This window comes from Alosa sapidissima, chromosome 6 (genome assembly GCF_018492685.1).
Source record: "Alosa sapidissima isolate fAloSap1 chromosome 6, fAloSap1.pri, whole genome shotgun sequence".
NCBI lineage: Eukaryota > Metazoa > Chordata > Actinopteri > Clupeiformes > Clupeidae > Alosa > Alosa sapidissima.
This window is the reverse complement of record NC_055962.1, coordinates 36,642,777-36,667,111: the sequence shown is the minus strand read 5'-3', so window position 1 is coordinate 36,667,111 and position 24,335 is coordinate 36,642,777. Positions and strand designations below refer to the sequence as shown.

The window sequence follows — 24,335 nt, the reverse complement described above, 5'->3', positions numbered from 1 at the left end:
AATGGCACATTGAAAGATTTATTTCATGATGGTTAGTGAAGTCGTCGACATCTTGGTGAAAGCAGAGAATACGCGAGGTATTGGCGTTTGAAAACATATTTTTAACTTTAACTAACCATTAAGTTAATGATATCAAAACAACCAATGTGCAAAACATGGGCGCGGAAGGTTACTATCATGCATGGTTTTGGACCATGTGGCCATCACGCGTGACGTGAGAGCTGCTGCAGAAGGAGGGATGTCTGGCGAAAGCCATGTGGAGCAAGGGCGTTGTATTTAATATGTCAGTATTAAATAGGGTAGTTGTCTTACACTTGAGAACCAATTTAATTTTAAAGCAGTACTACCTAGCAGCAACAACCTTTGTGTGGTTGGCGTCAACGTGGACATTTATTTCACCTGCTAGCGGAAAAGTTCAGTTCGACCATAACGACTGCTTCGTGTGAGCGGAGGTAAGTTAATTTACTGTAAATTCTTGACTCACAACCTGCAACCTAACTCGTACTGTAAATGTATTCAGTAGTCGTAGTAATGTATTGTTGTATCGTCCATCCGAGAAAAGTTTTTTGTTTTTAAAAAAACATAACATTAGGTCACGAGTTCAAACTTAAGGTAGTCCTCGTGCTAACCTAACATCCGATAGGGTTGAAGCAGAGCTAGCAATCTTTGCTAGCATCATCCACATGACGCACTTGTCATTTTAGTATGGAAAGGAGTAGGCTACTCCCTCTAATTATTTTGTTATTAATGTGGTAAAGAAACGAATGCAATCAAAGATAACTGAGTATGTTTGTGTTGTCGTTATTCAAGCCAATAAATGCTAGCGTTTAGCAAATGGATGACGCGTAGGATTTGGGCTAACGTTAACGTTAATCTCCATATTCAAGGTCACGACCAGCCGAAACTCCCTGGTTTTCAACACGACCTGGAACCTGCAAACGAATACGGAGTACTGTAAGTAATTTTGTTTATTGTTTACCGAGAGATTAAAGTGTTAACTGAAGTTTGATTAACTTACAAGTTACAAGTCATTCGTGTTTGCAAAGTTAGGGGTTTGGCACGTTCGGGACCAGACGACAACACGTTGCCTTCGGCTGATATTTCGCGTGTTTTGTAAGTCTAAATGATGGAAATGGTTAATGCCGTGAACTTAAAAAGTTGGTGAGTTAGGGTGAGGCTTTAAAGGGGAATTGAAACGGATATAATTTAGGTTGAGTGGAACTTGTTTACCGGACCGTGGTCATAGCCCACTTCCAGGCTATAATGTTAGCTATTGACCGCCTATTTATTTTTGGTTTCCGTCTCAAACCGGTCACTGTAATGTTATTAACTCTTGAAGTACAATTACTGTCTTTGGATGTTAAACAGGCTACTTGGACTTTGCAGGTAATGTTTTAAACCCCGCCATGCGCGTGTGTAATGCTTCATGACACTGACCTTGCTCCAGCAAGATCGCAATGTACATGTTTGGCACGATGTACAGTATACCACATGATTGGCGATGTATTCTCATGTCAACTTTATACCATCACTACAGTGAATTAGCAAACCAGTTATTTGTGATGGCTTTGGAGGTGTTTGCATGTTGGACAAAGATGACAGCCTAATTTTGAACCGTAGCTTGGTCATGGCCATGCTTGATATCTTTGTGTGGCAAATAGGGCTGTAGTGTACAAAAAAAATCAGCCTGTCACCTTATTATAGTGGATGGAATCCACTTTCTTGAAATCTCCTGGCTTCTTCTTCTTCTTCTTCTTCTTCTTCTTCTTCTTCTTCTTCTTATTATTATTATTATTATTATTATTATTATTTTTTTTTTTTCTTTTTACCTTTTCAAGAATTAATGCGACTCTAACCGCTTAACATACAGACATGTTGAAATAACCGTTTTGTAGGTCTGGAGTTGGACAACAGTAACTTTTTCAGATTTTCTTAAAAGTTTATACTTTTTGAGAAATAGGGGATTAAAAATGGTAAAAAGCTAATTTCTTCCCCCATAGACTTGAATGGCTGTGATGTCATAATGGCCTAAAGCCAGCTGCGCTTGTTAAGCTCCCAGAGTAGTTCCCGGGCTAATTAGAACACTGGCACAGGTGTCACCTGTGAATTCAACTGTCTCAGCTTCTAATGCATACAATCTGATGCTCCCTAAAACTACACATCCTGTTTAAGTGTTTCCTGTGTGTCAAAATAAGTCACAGCCATATCTCATGCTTTGCGCATTATATCTCCAGAACGGTTTGACGTATATGCTTCAAATTTGGTACAAGTGTTTGTATGGACTCAAAGATGAAGTGAGTTGATGTTGGAGGTCAAGTCAATGAACACTCCGAGTGCGATATCTCAAGAATGCCTTGACATACATGCCTGAACACAAAATATGGAACAGATGAAGACAGATTATTCTTCTAGTCTAACTAGTCAAACTAATAATGCTACCCAGTTATCGTACCCAGGGAATATAGCGCAAACACAGGGGAGAAGTGCCAATAGTGATTGATTAGGTACTTCGCTATATCTAAGAATGACTCTGGCCATATGTATGAAAACAGTGCACGTCTGTCTAGCAGTGAAAAACTTCCGCCTGTTAAAAGCAGGTGTAATCCAAATTCCGGTTAAATGTGTCAATGAGAGAAACTTGCCTCAGAAACAGCATTTTTGATGCTCTTTTCTCTCAGCTCTTTGCGCTAATCTTTAATTTTTTTTTTATGTTGCAGTCGTGCAATGTAATCTGGGGAAAATGCCATTTTTGCATTGTCATAATGTTCCCCTGTTTGTGGAGAATAATAGCAGTGTGTTTTAAAAAAATGAATAAAGCTCAAAATTATTAAAATAGCTGTCAATTCCATAATATCAATGCATTGGGAACACTGCACATTCGATTTCAAATCAAAACATGACCAAAATTGATAAAGTTTGTTTTATACCTTTACAGAAAGTGTTTGCATTTTTCTTTACAAACTCAAAACATTTACTGTATAAACTGAAAAATGTCTCAAGATTTTGCTTTACTTTAAATCACTGCACTAATATCTAGTTGCATTACCGTTATTTCTGAGAATTGCTTCACATCTGTGTTGCATGGAGTCGACCAACTACTGGCACCTGTGTACAGGTATTCCAGCCCAGGACGCGTGAACTACATTCCACAATTCCTCTGCATTTCTGGGTTTTGCCTCAGAAACAGCATTTTTGATGTCAACTTAGCGCTTCAAAAGCTCAACACAGATTTGAGACGTCAGTTTTGAGCGTCACATCCCTATTTGTTAGTCATCAATTTAAAATGTATGCTTTTTTAATGTCCATCATGCCAATGTCTATCTGGCCAGGCCATACTCAATCCGTCTTCATAAATAGGTTGTGAGGAGTCCAAACTTCAGACGTCTCAGCCTTGGGATCATCTACATGACCTGCCTTGCAAGTGGAACAGAGAACTCAACTGACTGGTAGGCCTATGTGTTTATTATTTTTGTTTTAGAAACTAATGAGATTGAAGTTGGACTTCAAAGAGTTTCATTTTGTAAACTGTTTTTTTTTTTTTTCAGCAAGTTAGTACGAGTCAGTCAATATTTCTGCTGCTCAGGCTCGAGACATTTTGGAGTATTTGTTGCTATAAGAAGCATTTGCTGTGAGGGTGTACGCTAGTTGCTGTGAGTGTGTACGCTAGTTGCTGTGAGCTTGTACACTAGTTGCTGTGAGGGTGTATATGGGAAGTTGCCTACACTGGGTACACACTGGTGCCTTCTTGTTGGGGAAAATGTATTTCAATGTATTACTTGTATTTCAAGTGAGATTTGTGTGTGTGGAGTAGACTCTATGCAGGATTTGCACACTCAGGGTTGTAGACACTAGGCAGGATTTGCACACTCAGGGTTGTAGACACTAGGTAGGATTTGCACACTCAGGGTTGTAGACACTAGGTAGGATTAATTTGTGTAGTGTAGAGACCACAGCCATAGAAGAGAGTTGTGACACACTTTGATGTCGCTGCCACGCGATCAAAAGTTCCAAAAAAACCTTTTTCTCTACCACTCTGGTAGCCACTAGGTAGGATTTTGCACATTCAGGGGTGTAGGCAGACCGTTCTGCTGTTTGGATCAGCTAGGTCCTTAGACGGAATTTGGCTGTGGACAAAATCACTGCTGCTGTCAAAATTAACATGTTAATCGTTGTGATTAATTTTGAAAAATAATAACGCAATTAATGCATTTTGTTTACCTAAAGTGTATTTTTTTTTTTTTAAACTACCAAAATTCACTGAATATCCTAGTTTAATACAAGTGATTATGCAATCAGTTTCTCTAAACATGCATGCCCAAAAAATCTTTTTACGATGTCAATGACCCCTGACCTCGGTATTTGAATCCTGGCTACGGCCTTGGTCGTGTCTCAAACTTCAGCTCTGTTTTATGGTTTAATGCTAGCCATTTAATTATAGGCCCTATAAGTGGAAAGAGCATTAAAATGCCATGCATGTGCATATTGTGCCGTTTGCCAAGAAGTTAAATTTATCAAAATGACAACTCGCGTCACCCAACGTCACATCTCCGCATTGCTAGCCTACTGGTTGGTAGCTCATGATAACAGATGTAGGCCTGTCTGCATGCTGTTGTAGACAAGAAAGAGACAAAAGTCTTGACTGTCATGAAAGGACGAGCCTTTGAAACACAATTTTGTTTGTTAAAACCATATCTTAATGTGATGAAAGTAAAAATCGTTTTGAGTGTATTCGTATAATATGTAATTTTCCACTGCAGTAAAGTGTTGGAAAAGCTTGCGGATCTTTAGGAAAGATTAGATGAATGTGATTATTTATGTTTGGCCCCTTTTTGGGCCTGCAATCGCTGATACAACCTTTAAGTTAAGGTACATAGTACCTACAATTATTACACTCGGGTCCAGTAGATCCGAACACCTCATATGTAATAGTTATGTGAAAGGGGGGGGGGGGGGGGTGTACCGTGTGCAGTCATTGAACATAAGTTAATTTTTATGTTCTTCACAGAAAATGGGCCAATGAGTTTTAGTTAGAAGAAATAATAAGTGGCATCATTTTTCTTATAGCAAACATTAAAAATGGGTCCCACAGACCCAAACACCTTACAAGGGTTAATGGACACAGGCTTATGATCACTCATGCCCCTGGGATCAAAGACCATCTCTTTTGTCTTTGTCACATTTAAAATAAGGTTGTGACCTTCACACCATGCCACTATGCGATGTACCTCTGTATGATGGTTATGTCTGTCTGAGCGCATAGAAGGCTCAATAGAGCTGTATAATCAGAGAACATGATTACATAATGCTCACTGTGCTTATTTCTACAACATTTAGTATATAACGTAAAAAGAACAGAACTTGCACAACTCTGTGGGGCTCCTATGTTTATAGCCTTTATACTAGAGAGAGTGTAATTGACTCTCACCTGTTGCTGTAGCCTAGAAATCTAGACGCGCCCCTAGCGGCAGCAAATTACATTTGCTGCCAGGGCTAGTCTAGCAACTCTCCGTTGGTTTGTGAGCTCCAGAAATCGAAACTTAATCAGGCATTGAAATCGTGTATAGAGTCGTTTGGTGGGCTTAACATAATGATTGATGGCAGAGTTGCAACGGTTTGGCTTGAATTCCCTGCTACTTGAAAACAAATATCCTATTGCGTCCTATTGCGTGCAGAGGGAATTTGAAAGACTACTGATTATCCCGCCCCTCGGACTGAGCACTGCGAACGGTGAGTGCCCAGACCCTACATTTTAATGTGGGTCTGGCTCGCCAGGCTACTGTTGCTGCCTTCCAGTAAGGAAAGCAAAGTACCACTTAATAACAAAGGCGTTCACCTCTATTCGTTTGAGCTTTTTAAAAATAATCTGGGAGAGAATCATGTTAAAAGCTGAACTAAAATCCATGATCAATAGTCTGGCATAAGCCTTGGGGTTTTCAGTATGTTTTAGCCTAATAGTCTAAGATGAGCATCATCAGTGCCCCTGCTGTTCTGATTGGCCAATTGGTAAGGATCTTGGAGATGTTTTGCTTCATGCTTTAAAATGCCCACCATTATACGCTCCAACTTTCATTATTATCGATCTCATGGCCACAGGTCTAAAATCATTATTTGTAAATGCGCTTGAAGCCACCAATGATGGCCTTGTGCTCCAAGATAACAGTGGGCTCAAAATGAGTGCATGTGCGGAATTTAAAGAAGAGAAATCCCTCCAAATATGAACAAATGACTTAAATATAAGGTGGCACCATTGTAAGGGTCTTATGATATGAAAACATGACTTGTTTATTTCATCTTTTAAGGGGTATATAGCTTGCCTGGTAAGCCAAACTCATTCATGATTGGGAGTCCTTTACAACGTAAACATGGTGACGGGTGTAGAAATATCAATTTTGAAATCATTGGTCAATTACATTGATCAGAGTCGCCTAAACTTTGCAAATAGTCAGGTAGAACCACAGGATAGGTGTGCCATAAGGTACTAATGCAATTTTTTTGCATAAATTGATAGTTTATGGCATCCTTGAGCATTTTTTTTTTTTAAATGACATAATTTGCCACGCCCTCTTTTTTGACCATAAAAAAATAACTAGATCCACATTACTGTTTAAACCCATCATGTATGGTATCAAATGAAAGCTCTTCTCAAACAGAAATCAATGTTGTCAATAAAAACATGCTAAAATGATTTCAAGTCCCTCCAGAGAACATAATAACTGTAAAGCCTGGTAAGGTCACACCGCTGAAATGGTAGGCTGAGCAACAAATTGTATCAACCCTCAACAATTAATCAAATAGACAAAGTTATAAGGAAAAAAGTAGAACTTTCTCACAGATTCTGAAAGCAACTATATACAGAACATGTTGCCAGGCTGGCCTTGTACACATCACAAACATCAAATGTCTCCTCCAAAAAACATTCATTCAATCAGACATTTCTCCCTCGCTGTCATCAGTATCCTTTACTGAAAGTGTAGCCATCTTCGAATTTTTATTTGCACACTGTTCACCACCTTTGCAATGGCAGTAGGTGGTGCATGGTAGTCCATCTGACTGACAGCTGCAAGAGGCCCTGGAGCATGCTGGCACTGCCTTGCATTCACAAGCAATAAGCTGTAGACCTGTTTTGGTAGCAATGTCAGTGTTGCCATGAACAGGCACAGGAATTCCATCCTCTATTTTCCAAACCAAACAGATACATCATCAGTACACACTGGAGGTGTTTTTTTGTCAGCAGCTCTCCACAGAAGGACTTGCAGCCGTGCACGCTTGATGTGTTCCGCTGCATTATTCTCTTGTTGTAGGAAGACACAAAATTGCATTAGTACCTTATGTCACACTTATGCCCAAATTCCACAAAGTTCTACCTGACTAAAACTATGAACAGAATAGGTAGTCAGGAAACATTGTATGCGAGCCTGCTTTTGCTGTAAATACATTTCTGCATTTTTCCAACTACAATTTTTGATGTTTGTAGTCTTGCAGGCATTGCTTCCACCATTTACCACAGTCAGTTTTGACTGTCATCCCCTCTCGTTGTTGATTGGCTTGACTTTTTTTTTTTTTTTTTATTATAGAAAATGAACTATGCTGTACCAGACTAGCATCTCCCCGAGAGGAGAAGGTGGCTTTACAACAGCTGTTTTAAGTGACTTAGGAAAAATGCCAGACAGCAGTGATGAATTTACCATGCAAAGGACATCTGCTGATATAAGGTGAAAAACAGTTTTAAAGAAATTGTCTTGCAAAATGTCTAAGCCACATGAGGAAGAGCTGAGATTCTGTACCGTTTTTTCAAGTGTGTCGTGGTCTATCAAGCTGAATTCTGACATTAAGTTAAGATCCATTCTATTTGCAGCTGGAAGTTCCGGATGTTGAATTAGTAATTGAGCAGATATGTTGAGTCTGATTTTGTCAATTTTACCTTTGAAAAAAGATGAACGCATTGCATTTATTAGTTGAGAGAAGTTCAGGCGCTAATTGTGAGGGGGGATTTGTTAACGTAGTGTTATTGTGTTATTTGAGTTATTTGAACTTCTACCGATGTTAGAAAAGAAAGGCTGTCTTTCTTTGCGTATTTCGGAGTTATATGTGCGTAGCATCTCTTTATGGATTTCATAGTGGATCTGTAATTTGTATTTACGCCGTTTTCTTTTGGTCTTCCTACACTCTTTTTAGGAGTTTAACTGCTGGATTTTGCTTCCATGGTGCTTTCTGTTTGTCCTTAACTTTCTTGAAATGTAATGGAGCAATGTCATCCATAATGTTTGCCATTTTTGCATTAAAGTGATCAAATAAGTCTTCTACCGAGTCTGACAGTTGACTTGACGTCTGTGAAAGTGCTTGCTCAAAGAGCGCACTTGTCTGATCATTTATGATCCTTCTTTTTACCATCATAGATCTGTTCTGAGTGTGTGGGGACAGACACATCAAAGAACACGCGGAAATCATCAGATAAGGCCAGGTCTTTAACAGCTGTAGAGACATCGAGACCCTTTGTGATAACAAAGTCGAGGGTATGGCCGAGAGTGTGTGTTGGCACCTGTACATGCTGTTAGGGAGAAAGTATCGATTAGTGCAATTAATTCCTTGGCATAATTGTTTTTTAGGATTATCCACATGCAAGTTTACATCCCCTGATATAATAAGACATTCAAACTCTATGCAAATGACTGATAGCAGTTCACCTAACTCTTCAAGAAAGACTTTAGCTGAATGTTTTGGAGCCCTGTAAATTGTCAGTAATAAAATCTGAGGAGAAGACTTAATGCGTGCACACAGATATTCAAATGAAGTGAAGTCACCGAATGACGACTGATTGCACTGAAAAGACGTCTTGAAAATTGTGGCCATCCCCCCCACCTCTTATTCGCTCTGGTAGCACTCAAGAGACTGAAGTTTGGGGGAGCTGATTCAATGAGTAGCAGCACTGTTTGCTTGATCTAACCATGTCTCAGTTAAAAGTAAGAGTAATTAAGGTTGTGTAAGAATTATTTATTTGAAAGAGATCTGGTGTTTAGGAGTGCTAGTGTTGCTGTAAGTGTTGGGGAAATATTATCCACGGGGGAAATCTGAAGTGCTTGTGGTACGGGTAGGAGATTTGACTGGTTTACCCTGTAAGCTCGATGCACTTGTCTTCTATTACTTGTCAATACAGGAATAGAGAATCACATAGGCTTACTGGCAGTACCATTTCTATTGCAGGGACCCTGCGAATATCATACAACGGTCATCAAATAATTGTCCCCTGCAGCTGCTATGCCAGCTGAGAATATGAACTAAGAGGTTGTTGCACAGTGTATAGCTGGATAAATAGAAGTTTTCCAGATGACATGTCTACAGAGATAAGTAGAGTGTATATATATGTATTTGTAGAGTATAAATAGACATTCTATATTACTAAGCAAGGGCATAGGTGAAACAGTGTAGTAAATGTAAACGGGTAAACAGTGCAATGCAATCAATGTAAACCGGTAAACAGTGCAGTAGTAAAAAGTAAACGGGTAGCTAGCAACAGATAAAGTGCAAATGCTAGACTGGAGGTGTAGTTTTGTTCAGAAGTGTTACAGCCTCTGGAAATAAGCTGTACCTGAGCCTGCTGATGTGGGAGCGCAGACTCCTGTATCGCCTGCCAGATGGGAGTAGACTGAAAAGACCATGGATTGGGTGGGTGGCATCCTTGACATTTGGCTTTGTTTGTACAGCATTTATGGTATCTGTTGTGGATGGAGGGGAGTTGGGTTTATGGTTTATGTTTATGATTATGTTTATGGAGGGAAGTTGGGTTCATGGTTTATTACTGTTCCTTATGGTGTCACCATCTATGTAATGTAAGAGAAAGAACATTTGGTAACATTGAATTCATATTGCATGTGTGCTGGAGTGGACAGAGTTTGATGGAAAACTTTGGTGACTTCTGATGTTCAAATTGGTTCTGGGCATGTTGTTGGGGGGTTGTTTCTTGGTATAAAGTATATAGCATAGGTATACCCTCTGCCAAAATGGGGTCAGTCATTTGAGCTCTTTCTAAGACTGATGTCAAATTTGAAACAGAAGAACCTATTCATGTGCCTATACAGTATTTTTCTCACGCGAATAGGGGGGAAAAGAATAACCTTCACATATTACCATGAAAATTACTGAGTTGATTACTTGCATCAAGACAAACAAAAAATGTATTAAGTTTTTTGAAATTGTTTGTTAACATGGGCAAACAGGGCATAATGTATTTAAGTATAGCTAATTTGCATACAAAAATCTTGCAAAATCTTAACAGCTACTGTACCATTGAATTTCTAGACAACTCCGGTCTGAGTTTGACTGGCGTAGTAACAATAACTAGGGGGCGTGGCTTTTGCGAATGGTCAATTGTGAGGGTGGGGGGTTGTTAACTTCTCCACAGTTGAAAATAGTATGCGAGAGTTATTTGTACTTCTACTGATTATATTTGAGAAAACTTGCGGAGCATGTCTTTATTGATTTCATAGTGAATCTGACGCCTTTTTTCCCCATCAAATCATCATTGGTTTATCAGTTATATTGACCCAAGTTTTGGACCGGTGAAAACATGTAAGATTGATCCCTTGTTGGGCCACAAGAAAGCCATTGCTTGTAATGCTAAAACTATGAAATTATAGATGTTTAACATGGAACTCCAGATGAACCGAATTAGTTTTGGCGGACAGCATTGGGGAAGATGAAAGTAGAGAATTTAAAATGTGGACTTTATTCCTCCAACAGACCACACACATATACATACGTCTAGTAGGCTAGGCCTACAATAGCTGTAAAATCTAAATTATATCAATGAAATTTGACAATAACCAAAATAATAAGATAAGTAGGCTAGCCTAGGCCTAAACAAAGGAGTCTTTAAATAGTCTTTTTTTGAATGTCTTGAAATTTCATAGAAATGTCATAGAAATCAAACGGCAAGTAGCCGATCAGTGATGTTTTATGGTACATAGTGGTAGGGCATGCGTGACTGTTAATTAGGCAGATCCTGGGCCTAGGCGGATATCTAATATGATGGCCTATTCAAAGGTGATGGGCCTACCCCAAGATATCCAGAAACTGTGTGTGTGACTTGTGATTTGGGTATACATACCCCTGATATCTGATCAGCAAGTCAGGAGTCAAAATAAGTTATCAATATTCTCACTGATTCTTAAACTCAGGACATGATCAAAGATGCTCCTGACAAGCTGTGTGTGATAAAAAAATGGTCAGTATATCCCCTTGATTCCTGTCTAAGCTTATTTCGCCCAGTGTCTCATGGTGTGTGTGAAAGCACAGAGTCATAGCTATAATATCGATTGTTACCTTTTTTGCTGATTGTAGCTTATTTGATAGATGAGAAGAAAGTTTATTTTACTGCTTATTGTACAGATCCCATGTTAACATGATGTTATGGCGTTCAGCTGGTGGTAAATGAAGTTGGTGATAAATGAGGATCTTATTGTGTGTGTGTGTGTGTGACAATATGTGGATGCAATTCAGAATGTGGGGCGCCACAAAATCAAAACTGGCTACCACACAATAATGTTCTATGTTGTACTATTTAAATGAGATAAAATCCTGTCATTAAGCTGCACTTTTTACAAATGCAGCCTTTCCTTGCCCCCCCCCCGCTCTCTCTTGTAGCCCGCTGCCCCTCCTCTGCATACGTTTAACAAAACGTTAGTTATTTGTTAAAACTGGTGCATTCAAGTTAACTCTGCTAAAGGCTTATCGCAACATAGTACATTGGGGAGACTAAACTAAGTAAGTTATGCAATCAAGCCGGATCTCTAAGCTAATGTTAGAATACTGAAGTGTTCTTACTTGTGCGGGGCTTTATTTTATTAACTCTGACACTGAATGTTTTCGAAATCCTGATGTAAATTATTTTAACTAACTACATAGAAAGCATACAGGGAATCAAAGCCGCGGTATAGAGGTTGAAGTGTAATCTGTTATCGGTAATGTAAGCGTTCTCTAAAAGCGTGCATGATGACACAAATGCTTACTAGCTGGGAAATGGAAATGCTTGTGGGAAATGGAAGTATGATTGTGTGTATGTACTTGCCAGTTCTCGGTGCTTCAGTAGCCTTTTGGGTACAGGGCAGCAAACTGGGGTATTGGGCAAGAGACACTTTTCTGCATATCTTTTGCGCCCAGACGTGGGAGCGCTTATTGGCGCAGGGGTGTTTAGAGTGGTAATATATTTGTTGCTTAGTGAGGTATATTATGGCATTGTATGGAAAGAACATGAACGATTGTTAGTAATGTGTATTGCCCATGTCGTGTTAACCAAAATGTGGTGCATTTAAATTAATTGATTTGTTGCTATGTATGGTTTAGACCAGTGTTTTAAATTGTGTCTGCGTAGCGCAGTTAGGAGTTAAGATTCCTCCTCGGTTGTGTGGGGTCCTGCTGAAAGACCTCTGAGGTAGGCATAGAAACTAGTGGGCATTGTCCCGGTGTTTGTTTTTCTTTTGTATCAGTCTTTTGTTTTGTTTGTTTGTCAGTGTCTTAACCGTTTTCAGTTTTCAAGAACCCAGTTTAAAGGGAAACTTGGCAGGATTTCCCCCTCTGCTGGAGAAATTGTGCATTATGATATTTCAAACTGTGGGAAAAGGTAACGATAAAGCACATGGATTTGTTTACAAGCTAGCGAACGGTTAGCATAAGTTTGGCAGAACTATGTGGATGTTACAAGGTAAGACACACGATTTAAAACGAGTTTCTTGTTTCTCACTTCTCTTTCTGGGACGATAGTCTCAATGTTGCAAGGTTGGTTTTCCGTCTGGGGACGCTAGGCGCAGCGGGGAAAGTCACCATTTTCACTGGAACAGGTCATTTAACCATCCAAATGATTTCTAAACGGGTTTATTACGTTGAAATAGTTGCCAAGTTCCCCTTTAAAGCTGCTCCATGTCATTAGTAACAGACGTTTGTAGGCTTAACTGAAGAGTCCATTACAGCCAAGATGGCAAAAAAAGAAAACTCAAGTAAACTCATTACACTGTCCAAAGTGTAATTTTCCATTATATTCCAACATGTTTGGTGTTGACATCCATGAAAATAAGTCTTGTCTGACTGTTTTAGAATAAACTTAACTGTGTCTTAAACTTGCAACTCTACCAAAATGACAAGCAGAATGACAAAATAAAAGGGTGACTGAATGAATGGGTTTATTTAACAATGCACCTCCAACTGAAATTCAAAGTTCTATAACTGATCTAAGTGCAAGCATGTAAGAGCGCAAGAAAGTATAGTGCATAGTGAAAGTAAAGTGTAGTTTGTTACCAGTTGGCCTGAAATACTACACTACCATACTTTGGATGCTTTTGGTCTAGTGCTAATTCTCGGACTTGATTCGGAGGACTCACCTGCCTCCGACATTTTTCATATCAAAGCGGTGAAGGTGGGGGGAGGGTACAGATTGAGGAAAGCACATTAACCAGCAGGGGCGCGCACAGCGCTCAGACTGGTGTGGAGGTGAATTAGTTTAATTTGATCATGTACTTGTTGCCAAGACATAAGGTTCGTCATGTGACCACATCATTGATCTCTTCCTTGTAGGTTTTGATGAACTAATGACGGAGGAAATGGATTCTGGTGTGAGTGGCTGTGGGAGGCAATACAACATGGTCATTTGCAGCTTCTCAAATCCGGCCTGGGCTTTAGACTGAAGGCAAGCCAGTGGTACAGGTAAGCACAGTAAGTGGTTGAGCATGCATACACCAGTAAACATGGTGGTGTAGCAGGTCATGCTTCAGTTCAGTGTGCAGTGGCAACTCCGCAAGTGGAACCGCCTTTGGAACAATACAGTGAACGTGACGAGCGTGGCTTCGAGCCAGATGGCATCCCTCTGGTAGGTGTTCGGAGGTAGGTGCCTGTCCTTTTCCTTTTACGAAGAAGATGGTCCATGAAGAAAATCCAATTGGAAGATGGTCCCTCAATTTTTTCAGGTGGGTTCTGCTCCATGTTGTCTTAACACACCATTAGTTTCAAGTGATTGTTGTGGTTAGTTTGAAGAGTATTTATATTAAATCTCCTTTTTTTGTTTAAAATTATATACAGGTGCTAGAATATCAAAAAGTGAAATATGTATATTATATTAATTCATAACACACAGACTGATATATTTCAAATGTTTATTTCTTTTCATTTTGATTATGATTTCATTTGATTATTATAACTGACAACTAATGAAAATCCCAAAATCAGTATCAGAAAATTCGAATATTACTTAAGATAGAAAAAATGTTTTTTTTTAGAAATGTTGGCCAACTGAAAAGTATGAACATGAAAAATATGAGCATGTACAGCACTCTATGCTTAATTGGGGCTCCTTTTGCCTGAATTATTGCAGCAATGCGACGTGGCATGGAGTTGATCAGTCTGGCACTGCTCAGGTGTTATGAGAGCCCAGGTTGCTAATGGCCTTCAGCTCTTCTGCATTGTTGGTTCTGGCGTATTGCATCTTCCTCTTCACAATACTCCCATAGATTTTCTTTGAGGTTAAGGTCAGGCGAGTTTGCTGGCCAATTAAGAACGGGGATACCATGCTCCTTAAACCAGGTACTGGTAGCTTTGGCACTGTGTGCAGGTGCCAAGTCCTGTTGGAAAATGAAATCTGCATCTCCATAAAGTTGGTCAGCAGCAGGAAGCATGAAGTGCTCTAAAACTTCCTGGTAGATGGCTGTGTTGACCCTGGACCTCAGAAAACAGTTTACAGATGATGTAAACACCAGCAGATGACATGGCACCCCAAACCATCACTGACTGTGGAAACTTCACACTGGACTTGAAGCAATGTGGATGCTATGCCTCTCCTCTCTTCCTCCAGACTCTGGGACCTTGATTTACAAAGGAAATGCAAAACTTACTTTCATCAGAGAACATAACTTTGGACCGCTCAGCAGCAGTCCAGTACTTTTTGTCTTTAACCCAGGCAAGACACTTCTAATGCTGTTTCTTGTTCAAGAGTAGCTTATCACAAAGAAATGCGATAGCTGAAACCCATGTCTTGCATACGTCTGCGTGGTGGTTCTTGAAGCACCGACTCCAGCTGCAGTCGACTTTGTGAATCTGCCCCACATTTTTGAATGGGTTTTGTTTCACAATCCTCTCCAGGGTGCGGTTATCTCTCTTGCTTGTACACTTTTTTTTTTTTTTTCTACCACATCTTCCTTCCCTTAACCTCTCTATTAATGTGCTTGGACACAGAGCTCTGTGAACAGCCAGCCTCCTTAGCAATGACCTTTTGTGTCTTGCCCTCCTTGTGCAAGATGTCAATGGTCGTCTTTTGGACAACTGTCAAGTCAGTAGTCTTCCCCATGATTGTGTAGCCTACAGAACTAGGCTGAAACGATGCTTTTCATAACTATTTTGGAAGTAGCCTATTATACAGCTTTCCAGAACGCTGCAGAAGATTTCAAGTTCCGCTGCAAATTCCATTCAAATGAAGGGGCCCAATGTTCGGAGGTTCGATCATTTTGTTGTAGCCTATGTGACCGGGTTGAATCAAGGATCTTCGCTATAATGACAGCTGCAAAAAATATCAGTGGCAATGGATTTTGAGCTATGAATCACATCTTTCATATTCTGTGAGTTCATTCGCTTTCATTGAAAGTAAGCAACAAATAGGCTATGTTTCTATGCAGCATCTGAAAGTTTTTAAGTTCTGACTTTTGTGGCGATATGTTTGTTTTCCCAGCAGATGCATGCAAGGGTAACCAAATAAAGGTAAGACTTGTGAAGTTCCCTCTTCTCGTTTTGGCAAGTAGCCATAGGCCTATACCTTAATAATATGTCTCATTCGAATACCATGCTATCAGTGACCGCCTGGCGAAACTCTGTGCTGTTCATTTACCACCCACCAGGCCAACTAGGCGGCTTTCTGGATGAGCTGGACACTGCTGTCCTCAGTCCCTGAGCATGACTGTCCGCGCTATTCGTCCTTGGCGATATGAACATCCACTTAAAGTCCACTGAACCTGGGGCTTCAATCACCCTGATCCACTCTCTTGGCCTCGAACTGGTTCGCAGCCCACCTACTCACAAAGCTGGCAAAGAGCACCACAAACACCCTCATGGTGACGCCTCCATCTTTCCGACAACTTCTTCATCCGTTTAAACGTCAGCCTGACAGAACAACCTCCTCAGCCAATGGTCACGTTCCACCTCAACATCACCTGTCTCCAACTCACTTCTCTGTGGTCGCCTCCGGTCTACCTCCACTCGGCACTTTCAGTCTTACCTCTGCTCCACACTGAGCTTGTGTCTGGACGAACTGTGCCCTCTTACTACAAGGCCAGCCCGATCAAAACACTCATCAATGGCTAAATGATGCTCTCGGATCGCAGTGCACCAACCTCAGAGCCGCAGAGAGAAATAACTGATGACCTCACAAACTACCAGACACTCATCCTCCTTCTCGGCCAGCATCACTGCTGCTAAGACGGCCTTCTACAATGACGAAATCAAAAGTGTCACAAACACTCAACTTTTCTCAACCTTCAAATCGCCACTCAACCCTCAGCTGCCGCCTCCTCCGTCCAGCCTTACTGCCGATACCCTTGCCTCATTTTTTACAAAGTGGAACTGAAGCTGGCACATCTTTTTCTGAATTCGCACCTCTCTCCGAGAGTGATGTATTTAGACTGCTGACTTGTAGCCGTCCTACCACATGCTTGTTGGACCCTATACCTACGAGCCTACTTCAGTTAATCAGCCCAACCATCACGTCAGCTATCAGACGTGATCAAAACGGTTTTGCTCCCACCTACTTGAATGCCCTCATACAGGCATATGCTACTTCCCGACCGTTGCGCTCCTCAGATGAACGATGTCTAGCTCTGCCACCGGTACGCTCAGGTCAATTCAAACTTTTATCATCTGTTGTTCCTCGTTGGTGTTCATTTTGAGCCCTGGTGACCGGTATTCATTTGAGTCTTTTATCCAAAGCAACACTGACTCTCACAGCGGTGGGTTCAGTGATTTGAACTTGGGCCATCCGATTGTCTTATGGTGGTGTTAGCGCTGCACCTACATGCCCATACCCCTCTGTGGGCCCGAGTTCGGCGGTGATGTAGGTAGCGGGACGCAACGTCAAGGTGGGGACACTGAAATGGGCAAGACCTCTCCGGTGAAGTGAAATTGAATAAACCAATCTCATGCAGCCAGTGTTCAATTCTGATAGTTATCTATCTTTTATTAATTCGGCCTGACTGCCCACTTTGCTCGTCTAACTTAGCTCTGGCCACAGTGCGCATGCACTGTTGGCAAAATACGCTGTGAAATTCGCCCCCTTTGTGTTTTGCGTCGCACTGTTTTTAGTCCTGTTACTGGCACCCCACTTGGCCTATTTCCCATAAGCCCCTGCTCCGCATCCCCACTAGTCTCCTTTTGCTCCTCTTTTTCCCAATTAGTTGAACTGATTAGAAGAGAGGAGGAAGAGCAGGATTGAAGGGTTACGAGTCTATCTGATGAGCATTTTATTTATTTAAAGGAACCGTATGTAGGATTTTGGCCAAAACTGGTACTACAATCACTTTCAAAATACTGTAGAGCAGTGTACACCGCAGATGTGGTAACTAGAGCAGAGCTGGCAACCCAGATGCCGAAACACTACTGACTTAGTGATTACTAGATAGGTGGAGGGTGGCAGATCAGGCTAAAACACAAATATGTAAACATCAACATCAGTTGAGGGCTGCAACTTCACTTTTTTAAATGACGATATCCTGGCTGGACTACGGTTGTCAGTGATATAAGTATTTGAAATTAGCGTGATTTCCTAATGTCTAGTGACAAATCAGGGCCATTTTATGATTACTTGAATTACATTTCTTACATACGGTTCCTTTAAAATTAACGTACAACTGCTTTCTATTACTGATCCCGCAGTACTTGCCTTCGATCACTGAAGGTTGTGTCTGTTTGAGAACCTGATGCAAACCGGAGGGGGGTGGGGGGAGGGGGGGTGTACTGTGAAGTGAGATTACGGGGTAGCAACGTATGTTCTACCGCATACCTCCACATCAAATTTGAACCGCGTATCGCTCTTGCTGTAGCTCTAGCTTACTCGTGGTTGCAGCCTTAGCAATTCCTGAGACGCGCAGCTCGTGAAGGTTATCCTGCGCCATCACTCTCAAGCAAATATCAACGGTGAGTTGTTTTTGTGGTGTTAGCACTTTAAGCATGCCTTTCTTTATATGTATTGCCTCCTTATTTAGGCCCAGTAACTCATATTCAAACAAAAGTGAGTACAATAATTAAAATACAATAGTATAGTGATATTCTATCCAGTAGAGCTGTTACAGTGCAGTAGGTACCAGTAAAGACAGTGCAATGGTATGCTATGGGAAATGTATTAGTTAATGGAGCTAGTTTTATGCAATGGGGATTACCATAAAAGATAACCATGCAATACCAGTGCAAGAATAAAAATTCCAATGTATGATTGTTTGCAAATATAAAAAACAGATTGGCAATAGATACAAAATATGTGCATGATGGAGGACCTTTGTGCATGTTGGGGATGAGTGCTGTTGGTGTTGTGCATGTTAATCCATTGTTGATTGTTTCTCAGGCAGATGCAATGTTTTGCTACCCAAAACAAAGCCTGCTATGGTAACGGTGGAGTTCTGGAATAGTCATGTGGTCCATCTAGGTCAGTGGTCCCCAAACTACGGCCCGCCACTTCATTTTGGGTGGCCCCCCAAAACATGTCCGTGGTATATAGCATCTGGCCCGCATGGGAGTAAGACATCGTCAAACTATAACCTCCGTAATTTCCCCCATTCATTCTCTATGGCGAGTCTTAACAGTACATGTGTAATACTCTTTTTGTCCACTGGTGGTTGTTTTGGCGCTGTTTCGCGTTTGCCATCGAAAACGGAATGAAATGTAGACCTACCTGCAAACAATGTAAGAGGCCTATGCTGACTGCATCAGTGCTCAAAGTATTTTACAAGTTTATCAATTAATTGTTAAAAACTAACTAACTTCTATTCAAGTCATATTTCTGGAACTTGCTGGGATATTTTTTTCTATATTTTATTCACTCGTTCAAATGTTCATACAAATTCAAAGTTCTCATCAGGTGAATGAAAGTGGTCATTTCAGATGTTTTTGCCAGCACTTCATAGAACTCTCATAGTTTGAGAACTTCAAATTATTTGTAGGATATTGCTTGTTCACAACTTGAGCTGTGTATGCAAAGACTCAGAGTTCACACATTTTGAATAAAATACACTTTTGGGACTCCCTGCTAATACTTTTGGGAATGCCATTTTTTATTAGTATTATTTCATTTGAGCTACATTTTACACTGATATGGCATGATTGCAATATAAACACAGCTAACAATGATATTAAATTGCAGTAGCCTATGATTTAAATGTAATGGAATATTCAACTAAGGTAGACTGCTGTTGTTCACAGCACTAAGCTATTTATGGTTACTAATATACTCCCAGTCTCTGGCCCTCTCTTAGAGCCAGGCAAAAGTTTGGGGACCACTGATCTAGGTGGTCTGTTTTGGGTCTCAATGCATGTCTGTATACATAATTGAACAAATTAGTAGTGTTTGTGCTGTGCAACAATGGTTGTGTTAATCCATTGTTGATTTATGTTCCTGTAGTGCTTGCCAAAAGCCGATGTTGCATGTCCCAACAGGAGAACGCTACATGAGAAGGAAAGTAAGTAATGGTCTGTAATCAATTAAGCTGGTTTCACTAGCTAAGGCCGGTGATGGTATGCAACCCAGCACTCAACTCTAGCTGCTAGAACTCCATTACCACTAAAGTTCTGTGTTAGAATGTGTTAAAGGTAAACTATGCAGTATTGGCAATTTCCTTACTGTTTTCTCGGTTTTTGCTTCTTTTTCGCTGGCTCTGTCATGACGAATGTCTGAGAAACTCCATCGCTACCTTTTTCTAGCCTGTGCCTGGCGTGTATGTGTATTTTTGAATGCAGTAAAGCAATTTGTTATACTGCCTGACACTGATCAGAGCACAGTTGCAGGGGTGGCTTTTCCGCTCACAGGCGCTAGGGGGAAGCGAGACGGCCACCATTCAACCCGAAAAAAGTCATATAACAATTCCAATGATTCTGAAGTTGTTAAATGAAGGCAAATTAAGCTAATGAACTTGCATATTAAGCTAAAACACCTGCCTTTAAGGTTAACTGTTCTGGGCTAGCAGCTAAAGTTCTGTGTTAGAATGTGTTAAGGTTAACTGTTCTTTTGTGTATGCATAATTAAGCTAAAGCAACACCAAAGAACTTTCCCTCTGTCGCACGCACGCTATATTTTTATCCAGCACCGGCTTTGCAAATGGCAATGTCCACAGTAAAGATAGAATATGTTGCATGATTTATGATAGTACGATGTATTGCGACATCAAACGCAAGTCAAATTTGTAGTTTCTTATGTCTCATTCCATTGAACTACAGATCCGCTACCCGATCTGACAAACTTACATAGCGCGATTATAGCCGATAGAGGGCTGCGAAGCGAATGCAGAAGTGCTGTTATGTTACAAGTTGATGAACCACTGAAACAATTTTGGAAACATTATTTTAAGGTATAAAAAAACTCTTTGGTGTTGCTTTAAGTAAAATTAAAATGTAATTGCGCATCACTATGGTGGGCACACGTATAGCTTTCTCTTAGTTCTTCTCGTCTTTGTGCCGCATGTAAGTGTAAGCTGTTTCCAAAGCTGTAGCATGTAGGCCTCCAGTACACAGCAGGAGCATGTAGAGTTGGTAAGTAGGCTTGCAGTACACAGCAGGAGGCACAACGATCAAGTACTTCCTGGGAAATGGGTGTAATCTTAACTACTTAACACTTAAACATGATGACATGTTTTTTATTATTATTATTATTATTATTATTATTATTATTATTATTGTTAGGCTCCTGCATGAGGCTTACAATTTCTGTTTGTCAGTCCTGGTGGAGTCATGAGTTGCATGATGTGAAATGTCATAAATTGCATTAACAGTGTTCGACATGTCATGGAGCCATGGAGTCAATGACTGGATGATACTATAGTAGGCCTAGATATGTTAATGTTATGGTGGAAGTATGTTTTTTAGTGTGTATGTGGTTTTGTTTTGTTGTCAATCACTGGGAGGGAGACCTGAAATAGGCCCAGATATGTTGTTAAGGTGGAAGTGTGTGCGTGAGGGGGACATTTTGAGTTGGATCAATGGCAGTGGCTGGGAGACCTTAATTAGGCTCTGATATGTTAATGTGATGGTGGCAATGTTTTGTGTGTGTGTTCACAGTGGCGTGCAGGAGGTTAAGATGAAGTGCATTCTTCATAATTTCATGAGGAGAAAAGGGAGACAAGACAAGTTGCTCAGTCATGGCTGCCCCTCAAGGCCTTGTGAAGACGGCCAGACAACAAAGACTGGGAATGTTTTGTGTGTGTGTGTTTTGTTCTTCACACAGATGAGTGAATGAGGTCATGACGAAACACTTCGGCGCCTCGCCAAAAGGAGACGTTGGCGCAGACCCTCGTCATGGATTCACCTCCAAGCCGTGTGAAGACACTGGGACAGGCAGACTTTCCAGATGGAGTTGAATCGATGCCGTTGACGAGACATGGTCCCTCCGAGAAGCTACACACAGTCCCCCAGTCCTGTCTTTGATACTGTAGCACTGTGTTGGTTTGTAAATGTGTTAGGCAGATCCACCCCCAGCCTGGTTATTTAGCTGTCATCACAAATTACACTATGCTCCCTCATCAGTTAGAAATGACATTAAGAAAATTCAAACAAGTTTTTATTTAATTGTATTTGGTTAAGTCATTGCATTTTGTCCAATGAACACTATTGTATATTTTACATTGGTATTTTTTTGTGAGAATTCATTTACTGAAACATTTGTTTTTCTTGCATGAATGTATTGTTATTCTTGTTTGTACCATGACTGATATTTGTGCATGTGTGCTAATAAATAATGTGGTGTGTGTCTTCATTTTTTGTTAACTGGCAGTGAAATTCCTGTGATACACATTAGCTTATTTTGTAAACATGCTATTTTGAATTGTGTTGCCAAACCTTTGTAGCTGTACACTCAGTGGCACAACAGTAGTAGCTGCATGCTTATATATTTAGGCAATAACTCTGAAAATTGTTAAATGTAGTGTATCTGTAGTTAAAATGCCCAGTGCACAAATGCTTTTTTCAGAAGTAAGTCGTATGATTAGATTAGATGTCATTTATAACAATGGTTTGTTAAATGTAATTTATTTTAGTAGAGACATAAACTTAAGTATGAAAAAAATGTATAGACTAGCATGTAAGTACAGTTTGTGTGACTACAAATGCCAAGTGGTCTATGTAGGTATGATTTGCATGGTATACACATGCGCCATCTTGTGGAGAATGTGAGTAATGGCAGTGACAATGTTAGTGTGAATGAATATATAAAGTGACGATGTACTTAGTTAACGAAATGAGTAAAGTTGCGAGTAGTTTTGTGTGAGATTAGTTGAGTGACTTGTGCAGTAAGGTGGAGAGTTTTGAGCATGTTTAGTTTGGCAACCACGTATGAGGTTCAAGAGGTAAACGGCCGTGGATAAGTTGGAATAACAACGCCATCTGGCGGTCGCCTGCCGAGCTGAAGGAGGAGCGACGACCTTCACAAAAAATATCTGGCCGAAGGTAAGGAACGTCGGCATTGAGGACTACACATCGTTGGATTCTACATATGGAATGGATCGACATGAATAGGAAAGGTAAAACGAGAGAAAGAACAGGATAATAGTATTTGCACATGGACCAATGGTTGGACTCCGACGATGGACCTCGGGTGTTACCCACAATGCAATGCGGTGGAAGTCCCAAGTGGATATTTACAGCGTGTATAAAAATGATAAGAGTTAGCTAAAACATTTTAAACAAATTAGATTAGATTAGATAAACATGTAGATTAGCAAGAAATAGTCACGGTTAGAGTTGCATTTGCTGGGGTCGTGGATGCGCGCATTTAGTGTGCTTGCGCCGGAACGTAAAAGAACACCGTCATGCACGAGACGTTCGCCATTTCGGGTTTAAAAACATCCCGAACATGTTCTTAGTTTGTGCTCGCTTCGGCAGCACATATACTAAAATTGGAACGATACAGAGAAGATTAGCATGGCCCCTGCGCAAGGATGACACGCAAATTCGTGAAGCGTTCCATATTTTGATATTTTAACTGTTATGAACAATAGAATTAGCAAAAAACGAAATTTTAGTGATATCACATTTTTCCAATACACCAAACAACCACCAGAGGGCACACTTGACCACATCATTTTATTACTAGTCATTGCAGTACACCAAAATACCACAGTGAAATCACATTCTTCTCTGTAGAAATACATCAAACTGCAGTGAAATCACATTCTTCTCTGTAAAAATACATCAAACAACCGCCAGAGGGCGCACTTGACATTTCATTACACCAAAATACCACAGTGAAATCACATTCTTCTCTGTAGAAATACATCAAACTGCAGTGAAATCACATTCTTCTCTGTAAAAATACATCAAACAACCGCCAGAGGGCGCACTTGACATTTCATTACTAGTCATGCAGTACACCAAAATACCACAGTAAAATCATTCTTCTCTGTAGAAATACACCAAACAACCGCCAGAGGGCGCACTTGACCACGTCATTTCATTACTAGACATTGTAGTACACCAAAATACAGCAGCAAAATCACATTCTTCTCTGTAGGAATACATCAAATTGCAGAGAAATCACATTCTTCTCTGTAGAAATACATCAAACAACCGCCAGAGGGCGCACTTGACATTTCATTACTAGTCATGCAGTACACCAAAATACCACAGTAAAATCATTCTTCTCTGTAGAAATACACCAAACAACCGCCAGAGGGCGCACTTGACCACGTCATTTCATTACTAGACATTGTAGTGCAGCAAAATCACATTCTTCTCTGTAGGAATACATCAAATTGCAGAGAAATCACATTCTTCTCTGTAGAAATACACCAAACAGCCGCCAGAGGGCACACTTTACCACGTCATTTCATTTACTAGTCATTGCAGTACACCAAAACACCACAGTAAAATCACATTCTTCTCTGTAGAAATACACCAAACTGCAGTGAAATCATTCTTCTCTGTAGAAATACACCAAACTACCAGAGGGCGCAATTGACCACGTAGTCATTGCAGTACATCAAAATACCACTAGATGGCCTCTTTTGCCATGGTAATCAAGCCTGTTTGCCCTGTCAGAAAATAACTATATTTATCTGATTAAAAAAAACAGACTGACACAACGTTAATTGAGGCTTTAAAAAAAAGTAAGACATTAA

The 24,335-nt window shown here is 40.4% G+C and overlaps 1 long non-coding RNA gene and 1 other non-coding gene across 2 annotated transcripts; both read left to right on the top strand.

The window, feature by feature from the left end:
- Nucleotides 1-215: 215 nt before the first annotated feature.
- LOC121711976 lies at nucleotides 216-22,152 on the top strand. Its single transcript, XR_006032491.1, has 6 exons — nucleotides 216-452; nucleotides 888-954; nucleotides 3,358-3,446; nucleotides 13,564-13,692; nucleotides 19,634-19,691; nucleotides 21,283-22,152. It is a non-coding gene; the product is annotated as an uncharacterized LOC121711976 (long non-coding RNA).
- A 932-nt stretch (nucleotides 22,153-23,084) lies between these two features.
- Nucleotides 23,085-23,191, top strand: LOC121712389. Its single transcript, XR_006032606.1, has one exon. It is a non-coding gene; the product is annotated as a U6 spliceosomal RNA (small nuclear RNA).
- The last annotated feature ends 1,144 nt before the right edge of the window (nucleotides 23,192-24,335 follow it).